At 38.8% G+C, this 13622-nt stretch overlaps 1 pseudogene; it reads left to right on the top strand.

Moving 5' to 3' along the window:
• The first annotated feature begins 2207 nt into the window (after positions 1-2207).
• LOC102831204 lies at positions 2208-6146 on the top strand (annotated as a pseudogene).
• The last annotated feature ends 7476 nt before the right edge of the window (positions 6147-13622 follow it).

The following is a 13622-nucleotide window of genomic DNA, read 5'->3' as shown; positions in this document are numbered from 1 at the left end:
GAGTGGTTGCTGGGACCCTCAAATACAAGCACAAACCTCTAGAAGACCCAAGAAACACATTACTTGGTGAGTTTCACTTCCTTACTTGGTGAGTTTCACTTCCTTACTTGGTGAGTTTCACTTCCCTATCTGTTTGGATGTAGAATGTTTATTATAGCATGTGTCCATTTATCATATAGTCAGAAATAATCTATAGAAGAAAGGAAATGCCATCTTTCATAGGGGAGACATCAGTGAAAGATTTTGGGAACATGTAGAGAAGAAGCATATAGGACTTCCAGAGCCTTTGATTGGGTCATATGACAAAATCTGTCCAAGAACATATGTTTCATTAAGGCAAGGACCATGTCATAATCATCTTTGTTTTTTTACTACTAGTACAGTTCTTATATCCTGTGACTACTTAACACACCTGTGTAATGTTGAACTACTGAAGAAATGGTTTTCCTTGGATTTGAAGCAAAATTTCATTATTATGCACAGGGGAGCAAAAAAGATTTCAGTAAATAATCAGCTCCATAAGCATACTTTTCTAGGGGAAAATGCAAGTACTACACTCATCTAGGGATTGGTTCACTGATAGGACTTGTTTGACTCTTTGGAGAGTTAATTGTTTAAAAGCAAGAAAGTGTAATAAAAACTCCAATGTCAAAGACATCACCTAGATTTCAAAATTTTTGTCCATTTGTACCTTCTGTACATTTGTGTTTCTTCTCTTTTCCTTCTCACCTACATTTCCTGTATCCTAGATTAGCAATACTGCTTTAGGAAATATTTTAAATTTCCTCAACCGATCCTTTGCTCCCCTTTCCTGACTATTATATATATAAGAGGGAGTATCTTACCTCATAGTTGTTGTAGGTATATACCTTTCTAGGATTTTTACGAATGGTATGGAAGAGAAAAGAAACAGGAAAATACTCTAGGTCACAGGAATGAATAACATCTTCTGGTGGATAAATAGAATTAAGTTGGAAAAATAACCTAAATGAATTTCAGTGTGTGCTAGTATAATGAAAATTGTTATTTTATAGTGATAGGCTCCAAGTTATCAATTGTAGGGAAAAAAGGAGAACTAATGTGACTGAAGATGGTTCCTAAATATATTAGTCAGATGAGCTACTATTACCCAAGAGAAATGTAAGATGTTGAGCATCTTCAAGAAGGGTAGTAGAATCAAAACTGAAACTCTTATTCTACTTGATTCACACCTGTTTTTGGACAGTGCATGCATCAGTGCATGATTTTGGTCAATGTGTTTCATGAGAGTGCTTAAAGGAGCTAGAAATATTTCATTGGAGCAGTTGAGGAGAAATGATAATATTTTATAAAATCAAAACTAGTGTAATCATAGGCTTATTACAGATCCTAGAATGCTTGACTAAATTCCCTTTTCCTCACTCTGCTCCTTTTAGAAATTTAAATTGGTTCATTTGTGAAAAACAGAAAGGGATAACTACTGATAATCACTACCATTTATTAAGGACATTCTATGTATCAAGTACTATGCCAATCTCTTCAAATACATTAGACTGCTTAGTCCTCATGGCAACTGTATAGTATTACCATAGTCAATTTACAAGTGAATTTAAGCATTTTGAATATTATAAAATATTATGGATATTTGGATATTGCAACATTTTTGAAGGACTGTTGAAGGAAATTACATAGGATAAGCCCATAAGTGATTTTAAAGAAGAAGTCTATAACAATATTCAGTAGGAAAATGTAGACTACTAAATGACTACTCATAGTAGTCTATTATGTGGCAGCCTACTGAAATGAGAGTGATGAGTGATTGTTGAGAATGATGATGGTGGTGGTGGTGGTTATGTGCCGTGAAGTCGGTTCCGACTCATAGCAACCCTGAACAGGGTTTCCGAGGCTGTAAATCTTTACGGGAGCAGAAAGCCTCATCTTTCTCCCGTGGAACAGCTGGTAGTTTCGAACTGCTGACCTTGCGGTTCACAGCCCGATTTGTAACCAGTCTGCAGGAGTCATGCAGAGGAGAGAAAAGGGGGAGAGAATTGTGGGAAGTACTGCCTTCATGATGGGAAAGAGAAGGAAAGTTAATTAGGATGACCTTCAGGATTCTGAATGGAGTCAAGTGGCTAAACATGGCAGATTTTATTAAGAGTTGACATGAATTAGAGGGACAAGGTTAAATCTGCTCCTGTGCAGTTTACCATGCTATGTTCAAATGTGCCATGCTTTATTCAGATAAAGAGGAGGTGATCCAATTCATTTCTAGTCCCAGTAATGCCTGGGGTAAGTTAACAACAACAACAACAGTAAAAAAATAGAACATCTGGTCTTTGTTTGATTACGTACATTTTGTCTTTTGTCTCATACTACAAAAATATATTTCCCACTAGAATAGAAATATCAGATTAATTGTATTCTATCTCCTGCCTTGGACTAGAATCCAATAAGGAAGCTGTGATAGTTGAGGTGTTGTGTCAACATGACTGAGCCAGGATTCCCAGTGGTTTGGCAGTTGGTGTGGTTATCCCCATGGTGAGATCTAATACAGAGTAATGAATTCTACATTGATGGACTATGAACTGTTTAGATAACTCTATGATGATTGGCTATGAGCAGGCATAGTTAACTTTATGATGATTGACTATGAGCAGTCCATCAATTGAAAGGATGCTTCCTCAGGATGTGTCCTGCTTCAAATATAATGGACACTCGGGCAAAGCCTGCTTGCTTTTCTGTTGGCTCTGGATCTTATATCTGGCTCATCCTCCAACCTCTGATTCTTTGGACTTGAGCCAGTGGCATGTTTGTTTATCTGCCTGCCTGTCTGCCTGCCTGCCTGCCATACCTGCCTGTCTGCCGTCAGACCTGCCTGCCAATCTTAGTTAATCTGACCCAGACTTGGAACTCTTCCACCTCAAAATTGTGAGCCATTTTCTTGTTATAAACGTCTCTTTATAGGTATACATATGTAAGTTTAACTGTTTTTGCTTCTTTAGAGAACCAGGATAAGATAGAGGTAAGCTAAATGCTCATCTACAGAACCTTATCAAAGTATTTTTCATGATTTTTGAGGATACTGGGTGCAAGATCTACTAAGGGGAAAAGTCAGTAAAAGTGCTCCTGTTTTAGTATTTCATGATTGCAGTGGATTTTGAGTACAGGAGCTAAGGAAAGTAAAGTCCATGTCTTAGGTTTCTGGGGAGAATAAGCTATTCTAGGTTCCTTAGAAAGAATTTGGTATTGATAAGGCATACTGACTGTTCCTGCCCACCATGTAAATCAACTGTCTAGGGATATTAGTCTCGCTCATACGATCCAAGAGTAAATATATAAAGGCTTACAAAACAGACTAAATGTTTTAGAGAAAGGAAGATCGCTCAAGAGAAATGAGATTCAATATATCCAGTTACACTCCCAGCTAAGGTTGTTCACGATGTAAGTAGGTTTGCGTTATCTTTCAGTAATCCAGAACTTGATTGGAACTTAATTCAACAGTATTTTAGGAGGTTGTGGAATAATATCCACTTGTCTGTGGATATTCATCAGCTACATGCTCAAATTTCTGATATAAGTAATTCTCAAGTTGAGCACTGAGTGGCTACTAATTTGCTACCCCTGCTAGAGATTAAGATCCCCTAAGAACTTAATTGAACCTCAGCGGAGTGACCCTGCTTGGTCACCTTAGAGCAGGTGGTGGTCTGGCAATGTCTTGCGTATTTTATAATTGCTCCTCAACATATTCTTGAAGTACACTCCCAGACATCCTATAATGAATTGTGACCTTATATAAAAAATAAGGCCGGTCTCCTCCTTCCCTGCCTTCTTCGGATGGTGGCTGTTTATGCTGAACGTGTGGCCAGAGATGGGTAAGGATCATGTGGAACCTCGGCAACCTAAGACAGAGCCATTGCCATGCTCCAAAAGGTTTTGATGACAGGTAAGACGGAGGAATTCTCACTGACCGCCTAAGACAGGCAGCGTCCCTTAAACAAATAATAAATAAGGGGGAAATGGATGTAGACCGTGCAGACCCGGCCAGGAGTTCAAGGCCCTGTGGGCCCAAGCTTTGCAGACCGTCCAAACCATAGGCTCTGAGGATCAGACTTTAGCCACCTAGCAGACATAGCAAACTGTCCCTCATCTGATTATTCAGTTACGCTTGTTAGTAATCTCATACATGAGCCCTGGATATCCACAAACAAATGTAAAAACCTTCCCTAAAAGCCGAGACTATAAATTCCAAAAAGGCAAAGTTCTCCCCCCCGCCCCAAAAAAAGGAGAAAAGCCAAAGAGGATAGAGAGAAACACTGTTGACTGATGATGTATGGAGGGGATTGTAATCAATGTAATGAAGCAAGTCATATGAATGGTTGAAAGTGAAACTGATGATGTGCCCTGTAAACTTTCACTCAATCCACAATAAAAACCTTAAAAAAAAAGTATATCAGTTACAGACATATTTATTTTTTATATAAGGTCACAATTCATTATAGGATCTCTGGGAGTGTACTTAAAGAATATATTGAGGAGCAATTATAAAATTGGACATATTTGATGTATCAGCTGCCTCTTCCTTAACATGGACCCACCTCTTCAATGGCTAACTACTTATTTCTAAAAAAAAAAATGTCTTTACATTAGTGTTTACTTAGCCTCTCACCTCTATATCTGCCCTCACTCCAGCACCCAGAGTTAAAATTTACAGGTTGTTGCTGTTGTTAAGGCCATTGAATTGATTCTGACTCATAGCAACCCTATATAGGGTTTCCAAGGAGCAATTGGTGTTTATCTTATAACACTAAACCAGGACACCAAAATTGTTATTGTTATTGTTAAGTGCCATTGAGCTGGTTTTGATTCATAGCAACCATGTATAAGGTTTCTGAGGAATATCTGGGGGTTTGTACAACTGACCTTGTGGCTAGCAGTCCAGGGCTTATGCTACAGCACTACCCAAGGACTCACAAAAAAGGATGGTAAAGGGTATCACTGAGCAGTTGTTCAGCCGTTGAACTCTGGTGGCTTATGTGCTCTCAGGCATCGCTCAGAGGATGGACACCCTCTTTACCAATGGCTTTAGCCTAGCATGCTGTTTCACTGGTTGCTCATCATTTTTCTTCTTCTTCTTCTCCTTCTTCTTTTTCTTTCTTTCGTTCGTTCGTTCGTTCGTTCCAGCTCTCTCAGATCTAAACTTGCCTCAGCTTCAAAGCCAAACTCCACTTCTGTGACTGAGTTCCTCTTTGAAGACTTCTCCAGGTTTGAGTGGAAGCACTTTGTACCTACTGACTCTCTCTGGCAATGCCATCATTGTTATCATATTCAAGTGGATCACCACCTTCATACTCCTATGTACTTCTTCTTGAGCATGCTGCCCATCTCTGAGACATGCTACACTGTGGCCATCATCCCTCAAATGCTGTCTGGACTCCTGAGTCCTCACCAACGCATTTCCATCCAAGGCTGTGCCACACAACTCTTCTTCAACCTCATTTTTGGCATCAATAACTGCTTCCTGCTCACAGCCATAGAGTATGACCGCTATGTGGCCATCTGCAACCCTCACCCCCCCCACCACACACACACACACACACACACACACACACACACACACACAGTATTCTTTCATCATAGGTAAGAGGTCCTGTGTCCATCTGGCATTGGGTTCATTAGGAATTGGGCTAGGTATGGCCATCATTCAGGTAACATCTGTTTTTGGCCTTCCCTTCTGTGACGCCTTTGTTATCTCTCACTTCTTTTGTGATGTGCGACCCCTGCTGAAGTTGGCCTGTGTTGACACCACTGTCAGTGAGATCATTACCTTTGTAGTTAGTGTCTGTTTTCTTGTTCTACCCATGGGCCTGGTCTTCATCTCCTATGTCCTCATCATCTGTGCCATCCTTAAGATTGCTTCAGCTGAGGGCAGAAAGAAGGCTTTTGCCACCTGTGCTTCCCACCTCACAGTGGTCATCATCCACTACGGGTGTGCTACCATCATCTACCTCAAACCCAAGTCGCAGAGTTCCCTAGAGCAGGACAGACTCATCTCAGTCACGTACACTGTCATCACTCCTCTGCTGAACCCTGTTGTGTACACCCTGAGGAACAAGGAAGTCAAAGATGCTCTGTGCAGAGCTGTGGGGCGAAAACTGCTACCCTCTTAGTGAGGAAATGTTGCAAATGACTTATCTTTGAGTTATAAATTTATGTTAATTTTAACATTTTAATAATGGCTTTAAGCTATTGGAAAAAGAAAGATAGATTGTATTGATGTGGATACTAACATAGGAGACTTCAATTTGTGTTATTCATGGTTCTCTATGTCTTGCTACGGAGAGATTATAAAATGGTTTGGAATATATTTAAGAATGTAAGGGAAAGATTTTGATGCCAGATATTTCTTACCTATGTGTACTCATAAACATATGCACACAGTTACACATTAAGAATATTTTGATTTTCATAACCTGATTAAGCACAAAGTCTAAGAGAGTTCTAAATAGCTAATAAAAAGAGTTTGGTAGGGAACAACCTCAGAGAGAATGTTTTCTTGTTAAAGGAATAGGAATAATTTGTGCTGCCTTTTAAAAAGTAAGTGAAAAGATACACCCATATATCCTTTTCAGTAGATTTAAAAACTTTTTCTAAGCCAATGTTGTTACTTGCTAATGTCCCTTTATGGAATCTTCTAATTGCTGGTGTGTACCCCTTCCAAGGGCTCAGAACTTCCGTAAATAATCCTTCCTGGGAGCAAGAAGTGCCAATGTGGTAAAGCAAAAATGCACCAGCTACTAAGAACACAGGAGCTCTGGTAGCGTAGTGGTTACGAATCGGGCTGTGAACCTTAAGGTCAGTGGTTCGAAACTACCAGCCTCTCCGCAGGAGAAAGATGAAGCTTTCTACTCCCATAAAGATTTACACCCTCAGAAACCCTGTACAGGGTCGCTATGGGTCGGAACCGACTCGACGGCACTTAACAACAACAACAACACTGAGAACACAGAGGTAGATTTTCCATAGTCCTTAGATCCCAGGTGAACAAAACTAATATTGTAATGAAGAGCATGCCAAAAAATGCTCAACACTTTTACAACAGTAGTGGAAGTGAGGATGGAGATTGGAAATACTCAAGTCAAGTATAGTTCTTCTTACAGAATATACTAAATATACCAGAAGCAGTGTTATAAACTTAAGCTATTTAACAACAATTTCTGAAAATATTTATTAATGAACAGAAGCTTAGAGCTTGACTTAAGAATTTCCCATACATTTTCTAAACTTGAAGGAGTTGATCTTCAGAAATTGTTTATTGGATACCAACATCAAACCTTGCAGCATTTTATATCTGAGCTTTATTCTCAACCCCATCCACACAAAGGGTCCGCACAGAAAGTGAAAGTATATGCTGTCACTCTGATCCTTCCACTCCTTTCCTACACTAAGCAATAACATATCCAAGTTGCAAGTTTCAAACATAGCACCCATGATAGCCAGAACCCATAAATCCCATGGCGTGCTACTGCAGAGATGAGAGATCACTTGTAAGAGTGTTATGAAATCTGCTGGTTATTGAGGGTTGGACAAGTCAGTGGAAATAAATCCTCAAAGTCAAATTAACATGTCCTACTTTGAAAATACCACTGGCATGTGAAGTCTGATGAAAGAGAGTAAAGATATCTTTGGTTTTGTGTCCAGATTTCTATAAATGATAGAGCCGTTTTTTAATGCTGTTTAGTAGTTCTGCTTACTGTAGATAAAAACTGTTGGGTAAAAGTCTGATGACCAGTGTTACATTCTTTTCTACCTAAAATTATATTTACTGGATGTTGTGTTATATTACCCTTGGCACCTGGGAATGCATTTCGCCAGCTGCTGGAACAGTCTTGGGCTGACAGTCTTAGCTGAGTCCTTCAACAAGAATTTTCCACTACTGTGGCACTGTGGGTTAATGCGCCAGACTGCAAAGCTGTTTGAACTGCAAGGTTGTCGGTTCAAGCTCAACAACTGCTCCTTGGAAACCCTATACAGGATCACTATGGGTCAGAACCAACTCAACAGCACTTAACAACAAGGAGTCATGGTATGGTGCGATAGGATAAGCACTGGACTGCTAACCGCAAGGTTGGTAGTTCAAACCCATCAAGCCACTCCTTGGAAATCTTATACAGAGTCGCTATGAGTTAGTACTGACCCAACAACAAAGGAGTTCTTGTGTGGCGTTGTAGGATAAGCACTGGACTCTACAAGGCCAGTGGTTCAAACCTACCAGTCACTCCTCAGAAATCCTACACAGGGTCACAATGAGCCAGAACTGACTCAGCAGTACTTAGCAACACCAAACAAAGAACTACCTCTGCTGCTATAGTCATTAACTCCTTTCCAAGGATAGACTGCTATCAATGATTTCAGGGCATAAAGACTGGCCACCTTGCCTCAATTCAGAATCATTCTTAAGGGCTTCCCTCAACTCCAGAAATCTCATCTGAGAGATGCTTTGAGATTTTTGTTTTGACTGCATCCCAGTTCAACTTCACTCTCTGTCAAAACTTGATTCCTAAAAAAAACAAAAAAAAAAAAACCCACAAAAATCTTGATTCTTTAAGTCCTTCATAGGTGCTGATGCTTCTTCAACCTTTTTGTCAGAGTCAGATCCCAACCTGTAACAGGTGCTTGTAGAAGACCATTTTCCCAAAAGCAACTGACACCATGTCTCAGTGTTGATATAATCAAATGAAAGGAGTAAGTCAGGAAAATACAAGGCAGTTCAAAATGTCCATGAAAATGTTGAAGTAAAAGATAAAGGAAACTTTCAATGGATGTTTTAAAGCCCACTCTTGTATAATATATATTCCAATATGTTTTCATTTATCTTTCCACAAACTTTCTGAAAGCTTCTTGTGTATGTATATGTATGTTGCTCTTGTTGTTAAGTACCGTGGAGTTGGTTCTGACTCATAGTGACCATGCACAGCGTTTCCGAGGCTGCAAATCTTCACGGAAGCAGAAAGTCTCATCTTTCTCTTGTGGAACAGTTGGTAGTTTTGAACTGCCAACCTTGAGGTTAGCAGCCCGATTCGTAATTAATAACTCAATTTTCAATGGAACAAAAACCCTGTATAATCTTGCTGTACCCTCACAGTCCTTGTTATGTTTGATGCCGTGGTTGCAGCCTCTGTGTCAGCCCATCACATCAAGCTCTTTGCTGACCTCTACTTACCAAGCATGATGCCTTTTTCCAGGGACTGATCCCTCCTGATAATATGTACAAAGTATCTTACCTTGTTTCTAAGGAGCATTCTGATTGTACTTCTTCTAAAACAGATTTGGTTTTCCTTTTGACTTGTTGTTGTTAAGTGCCATCGAATGGTTCTGACTCATAGCAACCCTGTACAAGTTTTCCAAGGAGCAGTTGGTGGGTTCACACTACTGACCTTTCGGTTAGCAGTTAGGTGCTTATCCTACAGAGCCATGCCAGGGTTCCATTTTGAAACTAGAAAAATATTAATAAAGTTTCAAAGTGAGACATACAAGGAAGAATACACAAAAACCAGCCGTAATAAAAAAGCCATAGGGACATTTTACTATAATTGGTATAGGAAATACTCTAGGCACTGGACAAGAACACAGCTTAGCATGCTACTAAATTAAAAGAATTGAATATAGTTTCTCAAAAAATATTTAAGGCAGTTCTATAAACTATATTCTAAAAACTTTTTCCTAAAAAGGGGAAATGAGACTACAATGAATAGTTTAAACTTTGTTTTTATATTTTGAATATAAAAAACTTTGTTTTTATATTTTGAAAAGTCATACAGCCAGAAGCTATCACTATTAGTACAATTGGTAAGTAAAAAAGACAGAAAAAAAGAAAAGAAGATAGTGACTGTTACCATATTAAGCAAATTAAAAATTTACTAATTATGCCAGGGAATCTCATTTTAGAGAAACAATTTATGCAATTTTTGCCGTTGTGTAGTTAATCGTAAGGAGCTCTGGTAGTGTAGTGGTTATGAATTGGGTTGCTACTCTCACAGTCAGAAGTTTGAAACTACCAGCTATTCCTCAGAGAAAGATGACCCTAGACAGGGTCGCTATGAGTCGGACCCAACTCAACAGTACATAACCACCACCACCACCATAGTTCATCATAGACTCCTGGTGTAGTGCTGTAGGATCAGCACTGGACTGTGAACTGGGCTTTGAACCACAAGGTCAGCAGTTCAAGCTCATCAGCTGCTCCTTGGAAACCCTATATAGGGTCACTATGTAAGTTGAAACTGACTCCACGGCACTTAAAAACAACAACATAGTTAATCATATAGGGTATAGTTTGTCTTGTGTAAACTTGAAGCTTTGGACTAAAGATAACTACAAGTTGAATTGCATGTATATGAAAGCCATATATGTATCAGAAAGCAATTACCAACACCATAATTCAAATGAATCAATTCTTCTTATGCCATCATTATTCATTGTCCAGCTTTCACATTCATATGAAGACATTGAAAATACCATGGCTTGAGTCAGGTGCACCTTGGACTTCAAAGTGACATCTTTGCTCTTGAACCCTTTAAAGAGGCTTTTGCTGCAGACTTGCCCAATGCAATATATTATTTGGTTGTTTTTTATTGTTGTTTCCCTGGGCATTGATTGTGAGTTCAAGTAAAATGATATTTTTACAGAGATTACTTATTTTCTCAGTTTATGTTTATATTGCTTATTGGTCCAATTATTAGAATTTTTGTTTTCTTTATATTAAGGTATAATCAAGGCTGTAGTTTTAAATCTTCATGAATAAGTGCTTCAAGCCACTTCCCATTTTAGCAAGCAAGATTCTAAATGAGGTTTCCTCTATTCCTAATATTGTTTTCTTTATGTAGTCCAGCTGCTCAGATTATATTTCAGCATACAGCAAGTAATAAATATGGTGAAAGATACAACCCTGATACACATTTTTCCTGGTTTTAAATTATGAAGTATCCTCTTGTCCTAACTGCCTCTTGATCTATGTACAACTTCTGCATAGCAAAATTACCTATTCTGGAATTCTAATTATTTGCAATGTTATCCAGAGTTTGCTATAGCCACACAGTCAAATGACTTTGCATATGCAATAAAACACAGGCAAACGTCTTCCTGGTATTCTCTGGTCTCTGACAAGAGATAATTGACATCAGTAATCATCTGCATATTGTAGGTGAATCTTTCTCCAATCCTGATGCCAAGTTCTTCATATAATTAAACGTCTCTAATTATTTGCTCAGCATACAAATTGAATAAGTACAGTGAAATGATCTAATCCTGGCACACATCTTTTCTGACTTTAAACAGTCAGTGTCCTCTTGTTCTGTTCAAACAACTGCCTCTTGGTCTACATACAGGTTCTCATGAGCACAATTAAGTGTTCTGGAATATTCGTTCTTTGCAATGTTGTCCATAGCTTGTCATGATCTGCACAATCAAAAGTCTTTGCGTAGTCAATACAACACAGGTAAATAGCTTTCTGGTATTCTCTGTTTTCAGCCAAGATCCATTTAATATCAGTAATGATAGCCCTCATTCTGCATCCTCATCTAAATTTGGTTTGAAACTCTGGCGTTCCCGGACAAAGTACTGTTGCAGCCATTTTTGAATTATCTTTAGCAAAATTTTACTTGCATATGATATTAATGATATTATTATGGAATCCTAGTGTGGCACTATAGGTTAAGCCCTGGACACAGTTCAAACCCACCAGCAACTCCTTGGAAACCCTGTACAGGGTTATTATGAGTCAGACTCTGGTAGTGTAGCGGTTACGAGTCGGGCTACCAACCTCAAGGTCAGCAGTTCGAAACTACCAGCGGTTCCACAGGAGAAAAGATGAGGCGTTCTGCTCCCGCAGAGATTTACATCCTTGGACTCCCTGTGCAGGGTCACTATGAGTCGGAACCGACTCCATGGTACTTAACAACAACAATTGTACTTGTCATGGATGGAATAGTGTCCTTCCAAAATATGTATCAACTTGGCCAGGCCAGGATTTTCAGTAATTTGGTAGTTATGTAATTATGTAATGTGGTTGTTATATAATGATTCCCCATGATGTCATCTTACATGGTAAATCAATAAGAGGATTAAGGGTGGGATACAACACCTTAATCCTGTAACAGCCCTGATCAGATGTAAGAGTGTCCCTGTGTTGTGGCTGGCAACACTTTTTATCTTACAAGAGATAACAGGAAAATCAAAGGGAGCAGATATCAAAGGCACCTAATACACCAAGAACGAGCCTGAAGTAGAATGCATCTTTGGAATCAGGGCTTCTTCCACTGTGAAGCTCATTGTTGTTGTTAGGTACCATCGATTTTGTTCCAACTCATAGCAACTATATGCACAATAGTATGAAACACTGCCCAGCTCTGCACCGTCCTCACAATTGTTATACCTGAGTCCATTGTTGCTGCCACTTTGCCTGTCCATCTCATTAGGGGTCTTCCTCTTTTCCACTGACCCTTCACTTTACCAAGCATGATGTCCTTCTCCAGGGACTGTTTCCTGGTAAAGCTCCTAGATCCAGGGAAAGATTGATGCCAAAACAGATTGAGCTCTATGTGTCAGGCATACAGACATGGAAAGCTGACAAGGATGTTTCACCAGGGAGTACAGGGAAGGAAATACTTCTCCTTGAGCTACCACTCTGAATTTGGACTTTGAGCCTCCTAAACTGTAAGAAAATACATTTTGTTCGTTTAAGCCATCTGCTTGTGATGATTGTGTTATAGCAGCACAAGTTAACCAATGCAATACTCAAGGCTATATTTCAGCTCTCTGCAATTTGTTTTAGTTTTCTTCAGTTTCAACCTGAACTTCCATAAGTGATAATATTGAAGATCTTCATAGTTTGTTTCCATAGATATAGCCGATTTGATTCCTATGTTTCTACTCAGTAAGATCTATGTTTATGTTGTTGATAAAAGGTATTTGCAATGAAGAAGTCATTGGTCTTCCTGAAATCTGTCATGCAAGTTCTAGCATCATTTCTAGCTCAAAGACCATATTTTCCAGCTACCAATTCTTTGTTTCAACTTTCCTATTCCAATCACCAGTAAGTTACAATGCATCTTTCACACTTCAGAAGTTTATAAAAATGTTCAATTTCTTCATCTGTGCTATTAGTGGTTGGTGAGTACATTTGAATAATAATTGTATTAACTAGTTTTCACTGTATGCATGTGGATATTATCCTATAACTGACAGCATTGTATTTCAGGATAGATCTTAAAATTACCTATTTGACAATGAATGAGATGTCATTCCTCTTCAATTTGTCATCCTGCCTGGCATAGTAGAATATTTGATTGGCCAATTGTAAATGGCCAATACTATTCCATCAACAAATAAAGGTCCTGAAACCTTTATTTCATTCATATCATTATGTTTTACTCTACTTTCAAGAGGCAGTTCTTTCCCAGTCTTATTTTGAAGTGCTCATCTTTTGGCACTATATCTTTCATCCTAGTCTAGCTTCATCTAGAAATATCATTGAAATTTGTCCATCATGAGTGACCTTGTTGGTATTTGAAATACTGTGACATAGTTGCCATTATCACAAAAATGTATAAATTACCACAGTATTACAAACTGAGAATATATATGCA

This window comes from Chrysochloris asiatica, unplaced genomic scaffold (genome assembly GCF_000296735.1).
Source record: "Chrysochloris asiatica unplaced genomic scaffold, ChrAsi1.0 scaffold00042, whole genome shotgun sequence".
Taxonomy (NCBI): domain Eukaryota; kingdom Metazoa; phylum Chordata; class Mammalia; order Afrosoricida; family Chrysochloridae; genus Chrysochloris; species Chrysochloris asiatica.
The sequence above is the reverse complement of the archived record's forward strand: the minus strand, read 5'-3'. Positions and strand labels throughout refer to the sequence as shown.